This window comes from Tenrec ecaudatus, chromosome 10, assembly GCF_050624435.1.
Source record: "Tenrec ecaudatus isolate mTenEca1 chromosome 10, mTenEca1.hap1, whole genome shotgun sequence".
In the NCBI taxonomy this organism is placed as follows: domain Eukaryota; kingdom Metazoa; phylum Chordata; class Mammalia; order Afrosoricida; family Tenrecidae; genus Tenrec; species Tenrec ecaudatus.
Genome location: NC_134539.1, coordinates 74555387 through 74572849, shown reverse-complemented (window position 1 = coordinate 74572849; position 17463 = coordinate 74555387). Strand labels below are relative to the sequence as shown.

Here is a 17463-nt window from a genome sequence, read left to right as displayed (position 1 = left end):
CTGAAGGCCAGACATCAGCTCCTGCCCCCTGCAACCCCCAATTCTATTTCTTTTGGGATGCTGTGTGTCTTCTTTTGCCTCCCATTTTGTTTCCATCCCTCTTCTTGGCTTCCACCCTTGGGCATTCTGAACACCAAGGCAGGCACCTGGGGTGAGATGGGGACTGGGCCAAACTCGGATGGGAGAGCAAGGAGGCTCTTGGCCCTCTTGGCTTGGATGAGCAGTCTGGGAGTGGGCACTCTGAGCCTGGGCAATGTGTACAAGAAAGAGAACCAGTGGGGCAGCCAAGCTGGGGTGACCTGGCCACCAGCCCCTGCTCTTGTTCCCGCTGGGAATATGAAAAAGCCCAAACTTTCATAAACTCTTCAAAAACTAAGAGAGCTCCGTTGAGAGACTATAGAGACAGTGGGAGAGAAGTGGATTTTGTTCCCGGAAGGCCCAAACTGTTCAAAGGCTCAGCTGCTAACCGAAAGGTAGAAGGCGCTGGCCTACCCAGAGTGCCCAAGAGCAAAGGCCTGGAGACCTACTGCCCAAACACAAGCCACTGAAAAGCTCTGTGGAGCCCAGCTCCACTTGGACACACATGGGTCACTGGGAGTCAGAGCCAACCAGGTCTTTTTTTTTTTTTCCAAACCAAATGTGACACTGGGGGTAGTTGGGAAGAGAGGATCACCAGCCACGCTCTTGGCCACGGTCCGGTGCTGCTCTTGGCTGCTGAGGCTGAGAGGGCTGGCTGGGTTATGATGTGCATCATTACAACCCACGGAATTGAATTCCCAGCCCACTGAAGGGTTACAGCCCACACTTTGCAAAGCAGTGCTGCCAGTCAGCCAGGACTGGGCTTGCAAATGCCAACCCTGCCTCTCCAGACTGGCACGATCCTTCATCATCACTAGGGCAATAAGGGTTCCGGGGAGCAACTTTGACTCCAAGGGCCTGCCTGGCAAAGGAAATGCGTGTGACCCCCAGGTGTGGCATAGCCCACAGAGATCCAAAGACCTGTAGGGATGGTAGAACACACACACACACACGCACGCACGCACACACACACGGAGCCGTGGTTAGCGGCAGGAAGGAGCCCCCAGGGAGTGCAAAAGGCTAAGTACTCAACTGCTTCAAACTGGAAGGTTGGCGGCTTGCCACCCAGGGGCAACTTGGGAGAAAGTCCTGCTGGTCTGCTCTGAAGACTCCCAACTCCCATGGAAGGCAGCTCCTACTCTGAGATCCATGGGATCGCCATGAGCTGGCATCAACTTGAGGGCAGATGGTTTCTACCAGCAGGATCCCTGGATCCCCACGACCTAAATTGAATCGTACATGTGCCCCTTGGGCCCTGTGTGGCTTTGGCCAGTCCCTTGTCCCCCCCTGGTGCCTTCATGTCTCCATCTCTGAAATGACCAGTGGCTCTTGTCTCAGAGGTTGGCATGAGTGAGAAATGCGTTACTGGGAACCAAACACCTAGAACCAGTCTGGACTGTGCTTAGAAAAAATGCACACCATTACCTCCAGTGGGACAGGAAGAGTTCAGTGGGTCAGGCATTCCAGCCTGAACCTTAGCCTTAGGTCTTCAAATCACCTGGCCACTCCAGGAAACCAGGCACATGGCTAGCTGGTCTACCTCACCAGCCAAGCCAGTGCAGGTGTCACTCCCTCTTGGGTATGCCGCTAGCTCTCCAGACTTCAGAAGGCATGCCCGCAGACAACAGAAACACATTCCTCTAATAAGCAAACTCGCATTTGCTTTTATTACTTTGGGCAAAATTAAAATTTGCTCCTGAATAAGCAAAAAGCTCCCTGACAGCCCTGTCGACTCAAGGTGTCCTATTTGAAAAGATACGAGAGACAAGGGACAGAAGAAAATAAAAAAACCGAGACTCCTCCAAGACAGGTGGGGCCCGCCATGGGCTGGAGGTGACAACCAAAGGACCAGTTCTGTAATGAAGAATAGAGGGCTGCCTCCGCGGGCGCTCCGATCAGCCTAGCCCTTTAAAACCAAAATGATGGAGTTCATTTGCATTTAGATCTCCTTGGTTCCCTCTTTTCATCTAAAGACAAATCCTCACAAAAGGCTGCTTAATTAGACCAAATTAGATTTCCGCTCAGCAGCTTGTCATTCATTACGAAACTGCTGTTCTTTTTCTATTTTGGTAATTCTCGGCTGGCCTCCACCCATTTGTAAGCATTCGGTAGGTCCAGCCACGAGGCGACTGATCTGCCTGATTTGCACAGAGGAGAGGAAAAGTATTCAGCTGCACCAAGCCTGTCTGTTGTATAAGGTGGATCAAGCCCCATCACCAGAGTCTTTTACAACGAGTATGCTCACTCTTAATTCTTGAATGATTAATTGTAGGAGCAGCACCGAGCTTGGTAATTCCCGAGACTCAAAAGCTCGGTACAAACAGATTTCACAGGGAGCAGCTATGCCACATATTCGAAATCTTTACCTTAGCTATGCAACCCCATTTGGTCTAAGAAGCCTACCATTCAATCAGCTACAGTCCAGCCCCTCACCCCCAGTGCGTGTCCTTAACCCCAGAACATTCTCCAAGGGACAGCAAATCGTCCCCCCATCCTCCGTCATTTAAGTCCCTCCTCCCATCCACAGAGCTGAGCCTCATCCAGATTTCAGTTGTAGATGTAGACAGGGCTGGCCATTGGGGAGCTGGGAGGGGGGTTGGAAGACCTCATAGGCCCAAGGGTCTTCATGATCACATTTTTCAAAGACTTTCCACTGGTGGTAGGTGGTGCAGTTCAGTATCTCGAGGACTTCCTGCAGTCCCAGGGATGGTCTGCCCGGCGCAGTGGGCTGTGCTGGATAAACCATGGCGGGTTTATGTGTGTGTGTGGGCAGTTGGGCATGAGTGGGTCCTCAGGAACAGGTATTGCCATTGAAGGCGGAAGAGGGCGCTCAACTCTTTCTAATAATGACAACTGTTCATTCCAAATACTGAGTGAGGTCTACCAGGTGGGAGACAATGAAAACCATCTTCTAGAAATCTGACCCCCGCCTACAGATTGGATGGCATCCAGAGACAGACTTGCATGGTGTCTAAAGTTATCCAGGGAGAGTGTGAACATTTGAGCCCAGATCTAGCAGTCTTTGCCAGCTTCCTTTCCTGAGCCTAGGAAGCAGTCGACATGGACTTCGACTCCAGGAGAGAGAATGGCCCAGAGATCAGCGGGCTCAGCTCCCTCCGTTTGTAGCCGGGAACACTGAGGCTATCCTCCAGGACTGGCCCTAGCTGCTGGTCTCCAGCCTCCCACTCCTCCTGACTCCTGCTGCCTGTCCTCGTCACAAGGTAGGGAGCTTCCCAGTTCTGGTGTTCCTATGGGGGCCCAGAAATTCCAGCCTTCCCTTCCCTCACCCCACAGGACCCCAAATGAGGTAGTTCTGGACCGTTTGCACTTTTTGCCCTTGCAGTTTCACACTCCAGAGAAGCTGGGAACAGGTCGCAGACCCTGTTCCAGAAGCCCTGCTGTGTGGAGGTGGCTCAGGCTTGGGAGGAGGGCTTCTTCCAGGAGCTTCCAGAGCACAGACTCTGCACCACACACTGAGGTGACTCTCAGCCACACACACAGTCCAGAAATGTGTCCTTCAGACCTACTATGTGCCAAACACAAGGACTAGCATGGTAAAAGTGGCAGACTCATGCAACCAGCATGCAGTGAGCAAGAAGTTCCAGAAACCGCCATCCGAACGGTCATTCCATGATGCCGTGGAGCGTCTAGGAAGAACAACGTGAGATTGCGCTCCTGGGTGTCTGAGCAAGGCGGCAGAGGCCTTCCCCAAGGGGATGATGTCTCATCTGGGAGTTAGGGCAACCCAGGGTGCTACAAGGATGAGGAAGACTGAGGCGGGAAGGAGCTTGCCAAGTTCAAGGGGCTAAAAGTAAGCCCATGGCTTGCAGCAGAGACTACAGGAGAAAGGCAGAAGATGGGGAGAGAATGGGAAAGCTGAGATGCTCACCCCGCATTACTTGGGGCTCCCCCCAGCTAGATTGTGGTTGACCTTCGGGCGCCGTGAGGTACCAAGCCCACTGAAAGAGAATGTCAGCCCAGAACCAGCCATAGAACTGCCCTACAGATGGTAAGGAGAGGGGAGAGTTGGACCAGGGCCTCCCGCCTCCCAGCTACCTGCTGGGCCCATCCTTGTACATTTTCAGAGCCACGCCCTCAAAACTGCCACCGTCTGCCGCGCCCACCCGCCGGCAGATTGGCTGCCGTTTTGTGTTAAACTCCATCTCATTTTTTACAATGCCTCGTCTTTATTGACATGGAAGTAAAACTTACAATCAATGAGCTATTATGAAATATACATCAAAACAAAAGTCGCAGGCGCTGCGTTTTCATCTGTTCTCAGGAAGGAACAAGGGTTTATGGGTGTGTGTGGGGGGGGGGCGGGCACCGAACATTTCGCTTGTCTATTACATGATGCGATTTTCAATGAATCTATAAAGAAAATGAAAACATACATAGAGCAACCAAACAGAATGGTCCCTGCAGCTGTCAAACTTAAAACAGTTCAGCTTTCCTTTGATTTCTGTTTTAAGTTGTGAAAAGTACACAGATCACTCTCTGCTATTTTTCATTCTTTCTGTTTTCTGTGTGTGTGTGTTTACTTTTCTTTTCTTTTTAAGGAGGGAGCCTCTTTCTAAATCTACTTGCTCTGTGGTCCTCTGATTTTGACCCCTGGCGGCAGAATGACCAAATGAGCAAATGCAGGTGTGGGTCCTGTCTATGCCATCAGCCCCACCTCAGTGGAGGGGATGCTTTGACTTCTAAGCAGTTCAGAAAGGGATTACTTTCGTTGGTGGACACCATATCAGAGCTGACTCCAAGGGGCTTCTCTCTTTTACTAAAATAATGTCACTTTGGAGAATGAGGGGACCCGCAACTGTCTGCTTTCCATCTTGTCCCTCTACGGCGAGGTGGTGGGGCAGAGGGAGCCCTGTGTCACAAAGGATGAGAAGCTGAGGCCCGAGGAGGGCAGGGAGGCTGCTCAGTTGCACTGTGAAGGCGTAGCTGAGGCCAGCTTGAAATCCCAGTGGTCTACACCACATGGAAGTTTCAGGGGACCTCTCAGAGTGCCCAATTGAGTGAGTCTCTGTATTTTCTTAAAGCCAGAGACCCCACTTTTTAGAAGAAATCTCACATGGATTTCCCCCTCCTCTTCTACACAATGCAGGTTCCCAAGAGATCACCTGGGCTTCTCCATCGCCTTTCTCCTTGCCCTCCACCTGTGGTACCCTGCGCTCCTCTCAGAGCCATGAGCCACTGTGCCACTTGGGAGGAAGGCTGCCCATCCTGTCTAGGGGTCCCTGGTACAGACCTGGGGCACAGGGAGGAGAAGGCAGACGAGTGCCCAGGTATACACACTCACAGCCCAGTCCTCCTTCTGTCTCCCCCCTCCCCTCCACCGCGGGCGGAGAGTACAACCCACGAGGCCAAGAAGAGACCTGATGTTGAGCAGAGTCCACCAAGTTCCCCTAGCTTTGGGCTCCAAAGACTTAGAGCAAGTATTCCATGGAACGCGGAAATTTCCCCAAAGGGCGTGCTGACGCCAGCTTGCACAGGGCCTTTCCTACCCACAGGGAAACATTGGGACCGCGGTGGGAAGAACTGTCACAATTCTAGGCCGAGCCCTGACTCCCCCTTCCCCCGCCCCCATTCTATATTCACCTCCCCATAATCCACACTGCGTCCTATTGTCTGGCAACAAAGCTGCGTTCTTTACTTGTCTTTTCTTTCCCGTCCTTAAAAGAGAGAGAGGAGCGTCCCAGATCATTTGGATGGCAAACCTGGCTGCAACTGGGGACACTGTCATTTTATGGTCTGTTCCCTGCAGGAATGGAGACCGTGACTGGCCGTTCAAACAGTGGAGGGGTCTAATAGTGACCACCAGCTAGTGTTACCAGAGAACCTTCTAGGGATGCTACTGTGATCTTAAACCCTGCAAGTTGGGGACTCTCCTTATGTCCATTTTAGGGGTACGGAAGCTGAGACACCGAGGTTAAGTAACTTGCTTCAGGTCACACAGAGAGTCGAGGAGCCAGATTGCGACTTGGCCTCAAGCTCCTGCCTTTAACCCCGACACTCTGTGCCCTAAGCGCGTGCCACGTGACTTCTGTTTGCATCTGGAAGGCGGCGGGGTGTGGAGTGAGGGCCCATCTCCACTCCTGACGGCTGGACGCAGACAGACTTCCTTCAGCGCAGACAGAGCTGGGCGGCCGTCTGGTTGGCGAGAACGAGCCCCACCCTGTGGCTGACACAAGCAGACCAGTGACAGTGCTGCCAAGGAAGTGACGAGCAATTTCTCCCAGGCAGGACGTTTGGGGACCCTTGCACCGCTTCAGGAGAGCGTCTGCCTGCTGTCCCCTAATCTGGTGTCAGTTTAAGAATTAAGAGTGTAGGGTGGAGGCTAGGCTGTCAATCTGGAGACAGCCAATGAGACCTCTGTGTGGGCATGGCCTTCTCCTGAGAATTCTGGGGAATCTGGTAATTCCTTCTTGGAAGTTGGAGACACTCACACTCTCTGCCACTTCCTGGGAGACATTGCCAAAGACAAGTCACATGGACGCAACCAGACCTCTGAAGCTGGAGAAGCCACAGAGAGACCCCTGCCAGCACTGAGATGCTTACAACACCACTGGATCCAAAGACTTTCTACCCACTGGCTTGTGATCATCCTGCATTTGGCTTCATTGCATGTGTTTCGTGAGTCTGAAGAGGACTTTATAGATTGGTATCGGACATATGGGCTAATGTCAGACTATGGTCTTGGACTGGATTGGATCGGGATGTTTTCTCAATGTTCAGTTCCTCTTGTATATAAAACTTTTTCTTATATACATATGTGTGTCCATGGACTTGTTTCTCTAGTCTCCCCAGACTGACACACTGCCATATGAGTACAAAACAGCTACTGTCCTTGGGGCCCTAGCTCCGTCTGCCGTCGTGCCAAGGGCTTTACAAGCACGGCCTCCTTTATGCTCAGTAGTCATAGCCTGTCACTTCCCCCACTGTACAGATCCAGAACGTGGGGTACAGGTAGTTCAGTGACCAGGTCAAGGCCACCCAGTGGGCCATTGTCAGTGCTACTTGGAATCCCAAATTTCAGGTTCCTGGGACAAGCTGAGTGGATCAGAATAGAGCTGCGCCCCATCAGATGTTCAGGGGAGGACCTTGTTGTTAGTTTTAAGTAGGTCACCAGGCCTTTCTTCCACGGCACTCCTGCGCCAACTCCCACTTCCCGTCTTTCAAGTAACAGCCGAGAACATTCACTGTCTGCACCACCCGGAAGCAGACACACCATCGCTTTGGGGTGCTTCGGCATTTGCACATGAGAGAACACATTTGTGGGTGTTCCTTCCCCAGGCCCGTGAGCTATCTCACAGAAGTGACTAGGGTTTGCTTATAATCTCAGATGACACTGAGCCGGTTTTTATTGTGGTTGTCGTTTTAAATCCAAATCACGGTGTTCGGTGCTCCCAACCTCCTCCCACTTGCCTTCTTCCAAACGCTGCGCGTTTTGCCCTCATCCACCTGAACCTGCTGTTGAGTTACCGGCCCCCAGAGGCCGCGGGCTCCGAGCGGATGCATCCATGCACTTTGCTGCTCGCCGCCTTCTCCCAGTGTAATCAAACATCAAGCTAAGTAGCAAATAAATCTCTCGATCTCATAAGCTGCACAGCGAGATCATGTAAATGCAAATGAAGGACCTGATTTCAAGCTGTCGAGGGGGAGGGGAAGGAGCGCCGGGCCCTGTCACCATGACCGCCTCACACAGTAAGGGCCATACATCAGCTGCAGTAACAGTCCTGGTGGCGTGAAGGGAGGCCCGGCTGCCCCGGGGGGAGGGAGGACCCGGGCAGACGGGTGGAGGCCAGGGCTGGGGGAACCAGGTAAGGGCCAAGTGGGGTGCCGGTCAGGCACAACGGCCTTGGACACGTGCCCTTCTTGGACAGGAGGGCTGCTCTCCTAACAACGACAGCAGTAGGGAGAGTCCCTGATGACTGGGCACCCTACCCAGCCCCGGGAAGCTTTTCTGGGCGAGGAGACGGGGGTGGGGGGGTGCCTAGACAAGTGAAATGACTTGCCGGATGTCACACAGGAAAGGCCAACTGCCACCGGGGGCCAGCGGCCTCGTCTTCGTCACCATCTCCCGCCTGTGGCAGCGGCTACCTGGCCCTGGCTGCGGAGTTGCGATGACCTAGGAGAACCTGCTAGGTAACTTTTTAAATAAAAGAAAAGAAAAAAAACAAAACCGTCAACCGTTTATTTACAACTTGAACTCTGCTTTTTGGCCCTTGTGTGTGTGCGTGTGTGTCCTTGATGGCGCAAACATTAAGCACTCGATGACTAACCGAGAGGTTGGCAGTTCAAACCCCCCAGAGGTACATCCATCCGAAGAGAGGCCTGGCGATGGACTGAGAGGTCACAGCCTTGACAGCCCTGTGGAGCACAGTTCTGCCCCACACTGGAGGTCGCTCAGGGAGGGGCCAGCTGCTTGTCTTTTCCTTCCAGGATAGAGTCATAGAAATAAAGATCTGCTCCCCCCAATGCATTTTTTAAGCATAGTTGTAATAGTTGCACATATACAATTTTGGATCTGGTGAGGTTTTAGTTTTCGTTTCCCTAACCTGACATGATGTTGTATGTCTTTGATCATACATGGACGTGGCCTCCTCATGTGTGGCTTTTCTGTATCTCTGGGCACTGTTCAGCTGCCACTCAGACACTGCACACGCTTCAAAGAATTTGGCTTCTGAGCCGATGCCTGAGCCCTTTTGATGCATAATGCACCTTATTTTACATGATTGTTTATCTGAGGGTCTCATTATGGAAATAAATAAATATCCTCTATGCTAATAATGCTCACAATTTGCATTTATATTGTGCTATTCATTCAAGGATCTTAAGTTGTTTTATAATAATGATCTACCCGCCCGCAAGCGCAGTGGTATGCGTGTGCATATGTATGCGCTGTTAAGGCGACATACAGATATTTATTTAATAACTACCAGGTGATAACTGTGGGATTTCCGGTAGCGGTGCTTGCATAGGATGCAGGGAAGTGAGCGGTCGAACAAACGTTTATTTAGTTTAGACGCTGGGCTTGCGGTGAAGGAGTTACACTGTGTGGTCGCCAGACAGTGGAGGAGCGAACGCGTGAGGAGTTTGCTGACCAGGAAGGAAGGCTTCCTGATGGGAAATGCCGCCATTTTGGAAATCACCCTTGGCCCGCTGAGCAATAAGGCCAACTGATTTCATCTGGTCTCACGTCTTTAGTGGGAAGGAGAGCTACTTTAAAAAAAATGTAGATTGGATAAGAAATCATTAGAATCTGGGTTGTAAGGGCTACCCTGCCCCCTCCACCTCCACCCTTTAAAAAACACTTGTCTTTTATAAAAGAGGCTTTGGGGAGCCCCCAAGATTAGTCTTTTATTCCTGAACACACCCCCACCGCACTCCCCGGTGACTTCAGAACAAGGCCCCCACTCCTCTGGCAGCATCCTGCTGGAACTCCCAGCTAGGAAACTACTTGCCGGCCTGGAGGCTGCCTGCCCAGCCTGGCCCTTCCTGTGGGGGAGCAGAGGGAGCCGGCATACAGGAGGGGCCCGGAGAATCCCAGGACCCCCCTGGGACGGGGAGAGAGATGGTTTTAATTAGAACTGAGAGATGGGAAATAAGACAGAGAGGGATGACATCTTAATGAGGTTTAATGAAGCTGTCTGCTGATGGGGACAGCTGTCACCCAGAGCTGTATTCCAGCCAAGCCACTTTGTGACAGAGGAAACTCACACAAAAAGGCAGTCTGAAGGCGGCTGAGGAGGGCGGGGTGGTCAGAAGCCCGGAGCCCAGCGTTCTCGCCTACATTTGCCTCTTGATTCTAACATGATGATGACAAGGGGGGCAGGCTGGTGGGCTGTGTCTGAATTGCTTCCAATACCTTACAATTCTCCAGCATGCTACGCTTACAAGATCTTGGGGGGGGGGCGGGGTGTGTGTGTGTGTGCGTGTGTGTGTGTGTGTGTGTGTGTGACAGAGAGAGCTGTTTTAGAATTCAGCCTTAGGAAATGGGAAATGCAAGGAGTCTGAGGCTAAAGGGGACTCAACCACCTCTTTGCTTTCGCAGCCTCAGTTTCCCTGTACAGGAGAATGGCATGGCCTGCCCTTCAGGTTGTTGTGAGAGTCAAAGGGCATATTCACGAAGCACAACAGACTTCGTGGCTAAAACCATGGAGTTTGACTCCTCAGCCTCCCAGGAAAAGGCCAGGCTGACTGGGGGAACCCTGAGGTCCTGGAACCGAACTCACCCCTGGGTGCTCCCTAAACGATCAGACTGGTGAGGTGCATACACTCCGATGAACCAACCATTTGAACTCTAAAGGACACCATTTACCCAGAGGCAAGATTCAGAAAGGGTAGGAAGGAAGGAGGCACGGACACAGGAAGCCCGGGCATGTGGTGGGGTCGGAGATGTGACCTTGAGGGACTGCCAGCCAGGAGACGAGACACAAGGGGCGTGAGGAGGTGGCTGTAAAACTGATGATCTCTTCTGAAGACCTTCACCCGTTCACAACAGAAAGCGTCAGAGTGTGTCGATGTACTCTCTCTGGACACTGCACATCTGAATTCAAGGTGAGGGTAGGGCCACCCCCCTCTGGAAGGTTCTAGGAAAGCCTCCTTCCCGGTCTCTCCCAGCCTCTGGAGGCTCCAGGTGTTCCTTGGCTTGTGGTAGCATCATTCCAGTTTCTGCCTCTCTTTTTTTTCTTCGGTTATCTCTGTGTTCGCATGGCAAATCCTTGGTGTGTAATCGCCGTCCGTCTCTTAAAAGACTACTGTGATTGCACAAGAGTCTGTGAAGAGTCCAGTCTCAGGAACCCACAGGGGCAGGTCTACGCTGCCCTGCAGGTCTCTGTGAGTCGGAATGGACGCAATGATAATGAGTTTGATTTGGGTTTGCGGTGACTGCATCCAGGAGCCACCCTCTTCTCAAGATCCTTGCCGAAATGAGGCCACACTCACCATATTAACATTCACCAGTCTGGGGAGGCATGGATTTTGGGAAGCCATCGTTGAGACTGCTGCAGGTGACCATGGTGGGTTAGCCAAGGGGTGTGCTACCTGAGAGAGCCAAGTTGGAACCCCAGCTCTCCCGCTCACAATGTATGGGATCTGGGGCAAGTGGCTTCAGGCAAGTGCTAGCCTCTCTAAGCTTCTGTTTTCCCATCTCTGAAATGGGAACCGCTTCCAGTGGGGTTGGCAGAGTCAGGAGAAAAGAGCACAAGCTCTGGGCACGTGGCCAGCACTTAAGTGCTCAGTAAGTGGGGCAGCGAAAGGAAGTCTTGGGTGACACAAATGGTTAACACACTTGGCTTCTACTCAAAAGATTCTTAGTTCAAATATAACCAGAGATGCCTGATGATTTAGTCCTGGAAAAAAAAATCACCACTGAAAATCCTACGGCGTTCAGTTCTACTGTGATACGCACAATGTTGCGTTGCTATGAGTCAGAGTGGATCGCTACAGGTTTGTGGTTGGTGAGGCTCCAGAGCATAACATGTGACTGCGGCAGGGCATGCGCAGTAAATAGTTACTCTTCTGCTTGTTCCTTTCTTTACGTCTGCGATTCCCTCCAGGGAGGGAATGAGGAGTTGAAATCAACATGACTTGGGATGAATAGAGTATGGGAGGGCGTGTTAGTCTGGGTACATTAAAGAAACAAATCCTCAGAAACTCATGTATAAGAGAGACTTTTATATAAAGGGCAAGTGCGCATCAAGAAAACATCCCAACCCAGTGCTGCCCAAGCCCACAAGTCCAACATTAACCCACATGTCCGACACCAATCCACAAAGTCCTCCACTATCTCACAAAACATACAGGAGGGTATTCGGAGATCTGGTTCTCAGTTACTAGACATTGTGAATGGGTTAGTTTTGCCGCATAACAAAGGATTCTAAATGTGTAATGGCTTACTATTAACATGTATTATTTCTGAGGAGAAAACACTGAATAGAGACATGAACAGATATTAATGTCCTTTATAAAAAGCTCTCAGACTGTAAACCTGTAGGGGAGTAGAAAGCCTCATCTTTCTCCCACAGAATGGCTGCTGGTTTCAAGTGCCAACCCTGTGGTTTGCAGCCCGACACATCACCCAACGCACCACCAGGCTCCATCTCAGAAACATAGTCCGAGAAAGCAAAGCTGGTGCTGACCTTTTGCCTGTGGGCCTGTGTTTATGTGGTTCTTGCATGAAGTTGGATCTCCTGTGCACACACAGGGAACTCATTGCTCATTTCTCATGTGTAGTAGGGAAGGGTGGGTAGCTGCTTTTGCAGTTGAATGGACTCTACAGGTGGGAAGAGGCAGGACTTCAGGGAGTTAAGGGCACCAATATCAGGTCAAGAAACACCCCTGAAGCTTCCTTGGCCTCCCTCAGCTGCCTACTCATCCTCTGTGCCAAGGGTATTGACACTCTTCACTGCTAAAACCATAGATTAATTCTTCTCCCGTTTGAACTTTATCTGGGTGGAGTAGCATGTACCCTTGGGTGCCTGGCTGCTCACACTGCACACTTTGTGTGGGAACCGTCTGTGTTGTTGTAGGCTTTGTCATCTGTTCGTTCTCATTGCTGTGGTTTCCCCACCTTGTACTCTTGACGTTGTGTGGCGCAGTCTTTGTTATCGAGGGACGCGCTAACTCTGCTCACTAGATGCCATGAGCACCTCCTCACTACTGTGACAACCAGGTGACGCCAAGCCAGGAAAGCCAAACTCACAGCTGTTGAGTTGAATCCAACTCATAGTGACCCCACAGGACAGGGTGGAACTGCCCCTGTGGCGTTCAAGACAGTAACTCAGATTGCCAAATGTTCTTTTTGTATAAAATCTGTGTTTGTTTGTTAAATCATTTGATTGTATGGGGACTCATACAACTCATCACAATCCATTCATCCATCCATCCATCCATCCATCCATCCATCCATCCATCCATCCATCCATCCATTGTGTCAAGCACATTTGTACATTTGTTGCCATCATCATTCTCAAAACATTTGCTTTCTGCTTGAGCCCTTGATATCAGCTCCTCATTTTGTCCCCTCCCTCCTACCCCCTACCCATGAAGCCTTGATAATTTATAAATGATTATTGTTTTGTGCCACAAGTTCTTTAAGGGGTGCAGTCCCCCTGGGTTGGGAACACTGCGCTAGTGACTGTGCCACAACTCAGTTATCTGTGTGTAGTGGCCACATGGGCTGCTTCTGACTTTGGCTGTCATAAATTGAACTGCTGGTGGTGTTCAGAGGGAGCTGTTGGGTCAAGGTTAGGCATGCGTTCATTTTTAATAAACTAAAAAAACCAGAAACACACTCACTGCCATCAAGTTGATAAGGACTCACAGAGACTCTCTAGAGGACACACAGGTGCCCCTATGAGTCTCTGAGACGGTAACTCTTTATGAGAGTAGAAGGCTCCGTCTTTCTCCCAACGAGGGGCTAGTGGTTTCAAACTGCTGACCCTGCAGATCACAGCCCATTTGTAACCACTGCGAACCAGGGTTCAGCTTTGATAGATGATGCTAAACCATCTTCCAAGGTGATTGTACCAGTTCACACTTCCACCAAGCACATGAGTGTATTGGCCATTTCACATCTTCTCCAAGATCTTTGAACTTTCAGTTTGCATGTCTCAGAGATGAAACACATTGGCATCTGGGTATTAGCCATGTAAATACCCCCTTAACATAGTGCCTGTCCCAGTCTGCCTTTTCTTATTGACCTGAAGCAGCTCTTTATATATTATGGATAAGTCCTTTGCCAGGTAGCTGTCTGGTAAGCGATTTTAGATCATCTTATCTCCCTCTGTGGACTCAAAGGCGTTCTCTGCTTCTCCCATCACACCTCCGGGTGCACTGGACTGCTGTTCTGTAGTAACTGCCCTGTTTCCAAGGCCGTGAACTTCATTAGGGCAGGGACTTTGTGCCTCTGTGTTCACCTGACAGCTCCCAGCACAGGGCGTGGGGCAGTGTGAACACAGACTAAATACCTGTGGAAGGAGTTTTGCAGCCAAAGGCTTCAATGTGTTTGGGTGGTTATTGAATCCCAGGCAATCCACATGAAAACACACACACACACACACACAACAATGCGAAGATGGAGGTATCTGCCTGCTCCCCCACTCGCCAGCTCCTGAATTGGTGGTCCTTCTGCCAGCTGGAAGTCTGCCCACCTGCACCTGCCCTGAAGGAGGCGGGGTCTCTCCTGCAGAAGTCACATTTTAATTAACTTCCCCAGCGGTCGCTAGAGAGACTGCATCGTTTTCATAAACAAATGAGAGGCTGGAGCTCTGTGGGCGGCTCATGGTGTGTGGTGTGTAAAGAATTCAAAACAAATCGTCCCGGCAGAGATGCGCAGCACCCACCTGGGACTCAGGACCCCTTGCTCTGGAGGAAGGAAGGTGACCAGTCACCGGGCAGAAAAGAAGCCGTGGCGCCTGCAAAAAGGCACTTCGTTCATTTACTTGTCCCACCTGTTTATCAGCCTCTCTGCTGCACTGAAAGTGGCCACGGTGCTGCAACGAGTGAAGTGTCTGCAGAGAGCCACAAGGTTGGTGGTTTAAACCCACCGACTGCTCCATGGGAGGAAGATGAGGCTTTCTGTTCCCATAAAGATTTGCAGTCACTGTGAGTCAGAATAGACTCGATGGCAGAGGACGTCTGCCGTCGAAGGAGTGTTGATGGCCCCATAGTCACCTGTTTGGCTACTACCTGAGGCTCTGGCTGTTCAAACCCACCAGCAACCCTGTGGGAGAAGACTTGGTGATCTGCTCCCATAAAAATGAGCATCTAGTAGCAGTTCGAAACCACCAGCCACTTTATGGGAGAAAGATGGGCTTTCTACTCTCGTAAAGAGTTACACTCTCGGAAACCACAGGGGCAGTTCTACCCTGTGCTGTAGGATCACCATGAGCCTGCAGCAACTTGAGGCAGGGCTTGTTTTTCTTTAGGGAAACCCTCTGGGCAGCTCTCTGCTCACGGGGTGGCTTTGAATGGACATGGACTTGCAGCACCTCACACCAACAGCATGCCACACTCGACCCGGGAGGGAAAACAAAACCCTCACTGCCTGGGGTCGATTCTGATTCAGAGCAGCCCTAGAGGACAGGGTAGCACTGTCCCTTGTGGGTTTCCGAGACTGTAACTTTTTACGGGAGGAGAGAGCCCTGCCTTTCTCCCAAGGCGCAGCTGGTGGCTTTGAACTGATAACCACATGGTTACAAGTGCAATGGGTAACCACTATGCCACCGGGAATCCTCTGGAAAGAAACCAAAACCCAGCCAAACCTGACTCGCAGCCATCCTGAGGAAAAGAGTGAAAATCAAGACTGGTCACTGCCTGCAGGGAGACATTTATCCAACAAATCGTCATGCAGTTAATGACCTGACCATACTACACTGCTGTGTGTGATCAGCATTCACACGCTGTACAGCTCCCCCACTTAATGGGTACAACTCAGTGCCCTGCAATAGTTACAGGACTGTCACCATCACCGCCATCGAGTGTAGCAATCGTCAGCCCCTCCAAAGAAGTCCTGTGCCCCACCCCAACACTAGCCCCAGGCAGCCACTGAATCCACATGCTGCCATGGAGGTGCTTCATGTGGACATTTCATCTACATGGAATCAGACACTATGTGCCCCTGGCGACTGTACCTTGTCATCATGTTTTTAGGTTGAGCCATGTCGTGGCATGTCCTGCCCTGTCCTTTTAAAGGGGAGGCCTGGGGTGCTGTGGTTTGTAGAACAAGGAGGCCTATCTGAACTGCAGGCCACCTGGGAAGGCTTCTGAGAGGAAGAGATCATCTTAAGGAAGATGGTCACTTAAGTTCTAAGTCCCACATCCCCTTTGAGATGAGCCAGTCAGGGTGCAATGTGGCAATGATGAAACATACAACTTTCCTCTAGTTCCTAAATGCTTCCTCCCCACCCACTGTCACAATCCCATTATTACCTTACAAATCCAGCTAGACCAGAGCATGTACACTGGTACAGATAGGAACTGGAAACACAGGGAATCCAGGGCCGATGATCCCTTCAGGACCAGTGGTGAGAGTGGTGATACCGGGAGGGTGAAGGGAGGGTGAGGTGGAAAGGGGAAACCGATTACAGGGATCTATATATAACCTCCTCCCCTGGGGGACGGACAACAGAAAAGTGGGGGAAGGGAGACGTCAGACAGGGCAAGATATGACAAAATAATTTATAAATTATCAGGGGTTTATGAGGGAGGGGGGAGCTTGGAGGGAGGTGGAAAATGAGGAGTTGATACCAGGAGCTTAAGTGGAAAGCAAATGTTTTGAGAATGATGAGGGCAATGAATGAACAAATGTGCTTTATACAATTGATGTATGTATGGATTGTGATAAGAGTTGTATGAGCCCCCAATAAAATGATTTTTTTTTAAGTTCTAAGTCCCAAATGAATAGGGCAGAGAATTGGCGGGCGGCGGGTGGTGGTGACTGGAGTTCTGATGAGGGAGAGGGCCTGAGAGCTGCCCCAGGACAGGGTTTGTGCACCCAGGGGGCCACTACCCCAAAGGGCAGAGGGCCATCATCGGAGCTCCAGCCTGGCAGCCACGCACACCTGCAGATCAATCCCAGCCCCCATCTACCAACCAGCAATCATTACTCTGCCGCTGCAGGTCTCAACTTCCAAGTCTCTAAAAAATCGTTAAAAAAGAACTCCCTGCCATTGAGTCAACGCCAACTCATAGTGACCCTATAAGACAGGGCAGAACTCCACCTGGGGGTTTCTGAGATTGTAACTCTTTGTGGGAGTAGAAAGCCCTGTCTTTCTCCCGCAGAACGGCAACTTGTAGCGATGACGTGGTTGTTGAAGGAAGGGGTGGTTTTGCTCATACCAATACCTCTGAGGGATCGCGGCAAGGAGCTCACCCGAAACCCCGAGAGTCAGAATAGTTGTCTAGCTGCCACGCAGGTGGTAGAGGCATCCTTGCCTGATCCCCGCTGTGAGTTGAAGATTCAAGGAGAAAGGGACTTCCCCATGAGCAGAATCCAATTGGAATGGGTGGCAGCTGGCTTTTCAGTGGGTGTGTGTCTCGCCCAAGAGCCCCGTGGGTAGTGGTTATGCGTTGGGCTGTAATCTGCATGGTTGGCAGTTTGAAACCATCAGCAGCTCTGTGGGAGAGAGATTGGGCTTTCTACTCCTGGAAACACTCACAGCCCCAGAAACCTACAGGGGGTCGCTATGCGTCAGCACTGACTTGATGGCGGTGAGTTTGGTGTGGTTCTCGCCTGGCCCAACAAAGGAGGCCTATGTGGCCCACATCCTGTGACTCCCTGAAGATCAGGGGCAGAGGGCCTGGGACAGAACAGGCCCAGGCCCCCACCCCCTCCACTGCTGAATCACATGGTTTCTCTGATACCTCACTGCTCAT

General features: G+C 51.2%; 1 protein-coding gene across 1 annotated transcript in view; it reads left to right on the top strand.

Annotated features, from left to right (window-relative positions):
- The window catches only part of CFAP77 (cilia and flagella associated protein 77), a 172306-nt gene that overhangs the window by 69473 nt on the left and 85370 nt on the right, over positions 1-17463 (top strand). The gene's annotated exons all lie outside the window — the stretch shown is intronic.